A 3922-nucleotide genomic window follows, 5' to 3' on the forward strand; every position below is an offset into this window, starting at 1 on the left:
AGGAGAGTCAGGGAAGAAGGCACACACAAATACTAACGTTTTTTCATTGCAGTTTGCCTTTCCCTCAGCTGCATATAAGACGACAATAAAAAGAATCAACGTGGGAACATTCAAATTCATCATAATTCCACAGCACAAGCCATCACTAGGTGGCCAGCATCCTATCCTCTCCTTCCTAGCAGAATGGTTTAAAGTTGCACAGCTATGTTTTGTAAAAGCCATGACTAATTTCATCTGACATGAAAAAGAAAATTATTAATACTCAGATGTTTCAGCTCACAACCACAAAGTAGAAGAGATCAGCACTACCCATCTGACTGCAGCTAACGCAAGCTCGTGAAGTCTCCTTTCTTTGTAAAGCACCTCAGCTAACTTTGGTGACCAACCGTCATGCCTTAGTGCTCACAGACACATCATCATCTCTCCTTCTTCTTACCCCTAATTAAGCTCCGAAACCATGCTGACAGAATCAAAACCCATGAGAAAAGCATTTGTCATCTCAGCAGCAACCTCAGATGAAGCACGACAAAGGTAAAAAGAAAACCAAACTGAGCAGTTCCCACATTTGAAAAGTTTTTGTCAATGAAGGAGTGCAGGACCTGACCATGCAAGGACTTAAACTCTGAAGCTGATGGATTACAACCTCAATTTCTTCATTTCCACTGATGTATGACCATAGAGGCATCGCTTTAACATTTCATCTGAAACGTGACTAATTAACTGGTATAGATGAAGAATGCAAAACCAAAAAAGTATTTATCTGGGTTGCAGTAAACATCAAAGGAAAAATGAAACAGCAATAAAAAAGATCTGACAAGTTCATGCGAATGCTCTGCATTTAGCTCTTGTTTTAGAGTAACAGTCTGTTATGTTGGCTCCTCTACAGTTCAATGATTTCCTGTTACGAATTTAAAATTAGAAGCCTCCAACAACTTCCCCATAAACTATTTTCAAGGTTCCTATAATATCCACATCAAGGAGATGTAGAAGGTTCATATGTTATCCATGTCAGTTCACTTCCTTCCCACTTCAAAATAGGCACGCTGCAGGAAAAGTCACCAGGTTTTTTTTGTTCTTAGAACTTCCCCCAGTCCCCCCCCACTGAGTACATCCAGCTACAACAATTAAGAAAATAAAGCTGTTCAGTTGTGCAGCCTCTCATTTAAGCTGTGACAAAATGAGAATACTCAGTCTAAACCAAAAAGCCTAGGCTATGGTAGCCGATTCCTTAAATCTTGTAAGAAACATAAATCCACCATCAGTTTTTGATTTTTTCAACTGCATCCATGCTGAACTTCACCTATATAAACACAGCAATCCAACAAACAAATTTCTGCTCTGTGACGTGACCTTACCTTTAATGAAAGCAGGCAAACATGGCAGCATAGGAAACAGATCGGATCCTCCTCATTCATGCTTTATAGAATCACATTCCTGCAAAACAGAGATGGTACTTTACTTCTCATCTACAGATCTCCAACTTTAAATCACTGGTTATTCTTTTGACTCTGAAATGAAGTGGTAATTGCAGTAGTAATAGTATTACAGCACACCTACAAAACGATTTGAGAGCATCTGCAAAGAGACATTCCACCTCAGTTCCTTACTGGGTCAACGAAAGTATTTGCAAATATTTACCACCTTCCTAATAAAAATGAGAATTTATGCTTAACCACCAAAAAAACTCATCACACAAATGCTTTCTAACAAATTCCAGATGAGAAGGAATTAGGTGAAACTACAGTTAACTTAGACTGACCTAAGAACAAAAAGCAGAAGCAAAAAATGCAATGTTTCTGCTCCAATAAACATAAAGTTCCCAATTTGGCTGAAAAAACAATCTACACCATATATATATGTTCTGGTTTTTTTTCAGTCTTCCTAGCTTAGCCACATCAAAAACCAAGAGACAGAGACAATGCTGCTGCCTTTTGTACTGCTTTGCAGGCTGAATGACTTTTAAAGTCATTAAATCATGGTTTCAGGTACCAGTTTGGAAGTTTCGTACCAGCTCTAGTAAAGCAAACTTCAGTGATACACTGTTGTACAGAAAAGCAGCTTGGTACCTACAGCTGTCTGTTGTTTCCTTTTTTCTTAAAGGAGACTTGAAGTCTGTTTTTGTAACACAGTACAGCGTCACATCAAGCTCTGTGTTCTGCTAAAATTACAGAGCCATTTTTTTCCTGCAGATGTAAAGGCTCTTTTGTATGAACTTCTTCTACAGAAGAAATCTGGATAATCAATAGGTTGTTTGATCTCCAGGGTCAGTTTTTATAATAGAAGACTGTGATTGAATTTTCTTTATATGTTCACCCATCACACAGCCTTGTCTGCATCCCCGACCACTACGATGACACACAGATGTACAGAGCCACTGCACTCCATACGCTTTACATGTGAGTCCTTCAGACACACAGATGCATCCTCAAAAGCTGAGATTATACAAGGCAGAGTGACTGAATGCTTTTGCCTAAACAACATACACTGCGATTTTGCTTTCAAACATCATATTTGTAAAAGTTCTTTAAATGTTTCCCTGTGTAAAAAAGACAAAAGGATAGAAAAAGATATCAACAAAGATAAAAAAACAACCATCAGAACCTCTGCCAGCAAGAGCTAAAGTCAGAAAGATCTTTTAACATCTGCAACTACTAATGAGTAATTGCACTAAAATAATATACGGATGTGAAGAGCACATCACTGAACAGCGCCATTTAGCTACTAAGTTCACAGCACAGCTGAAGCAAACAGACCCATGCAATGAACAAAGCACCACATAAGTATAACTATATTTGGAAAACTCACTTGCTTAAGGAAAAAAATTGAAGTAGCATGCAATTAACTGTATGTTACTTCAAATGGTTATCTATCATCTCAACACTAAACACACACTGAATTGAGGACTTACCAATGCTCTGTGAATGCTTTTAAGTACAAAATACGCACCTACAATGGATTACCAAATTGTTTAATAGATAGATATATTAAAACCTACAATACTAATAAATAACAAAAGCTACCATAGCTGAATTTTACTCCTATCTAGAGATTAAAGCTCTTTAGCCACAAAGATTGCTCTCCAGGCTTTATCAAAATTAATTACAGAATGCAAACATAACAACATACTCCAGAGAGAGAGCATTTCTGCTGTGTCCTTCTTCACCAAGACATGTATTTCCCCCCCTCAGCATGCCTGTGATACACCTGTTACAAACAAAATTACACAGTAACAAATTGCTACTTAGCTTTTAAGGCATAGTAACTTCACAAAAATTAATAATAATAATAATAAACCAGTCTACTGCCATAGCACTCTCTTAGAAGTTATATGTGCTTTGATTATAGACATTATTACCTTACTATTCAATTTTAAAGCAAAACAAAAAGCATCTTAATTACAAGAACTACAGTTTCTTAGGTATCGTAAATACTTCTCCAGAATAGTGCAGAAATCTGCCTTACCTGTGCTACCCTGAGAGGCCTCCAAAGTCTCCCAGCTACTCCAGCAGCTGACTGAGGTAAACAACCTCCACCCCCGGGGGGGGCAATTGCCAACAGCAGCCAGCTGCCTTTCCCCAAATGAAAGCAAGCCACCAGAGCTCAGAAAACAATTAAAGAACACCTGAAGACACAGATAGGCAACAGGTTCCTCACTGCCACGTTCATTTCTTCCCAGCCCCATAACGCTTTTTCTATAATGAAGTGACGAAGAATTATACCCTTGATAGGGGCGGGGGGGGGAATAGCAGGCAAAGTGAAGCATTAAGTCGAGTATCGAGTTCTACACGGAGTGCTGAGCCCTGAGATCCCGCCGCGTTCCCCCGGGCTGCTTCACACCAGGGCTCCCAGCTGCGGCTGCCCGCAACGCCCCTGGTGCGGAAAGCAAATCAGCCCGAAAGATAACGAGACGCTGACAAAACGC

This window comes from Phasianus colchicus, chromosome 21, assembly GCF_987193195.1.
Source record: "Phasianus colchicus chromosome 21, bPhaCol1.hap1.1, whole genome shotgun sequence".
Taxonomy (NCBI): Eukaryota; Metazoa; Chordata; class Aves; order Galliformes; family Phasianidae; genus Phasianus; species Phasianus colchicus.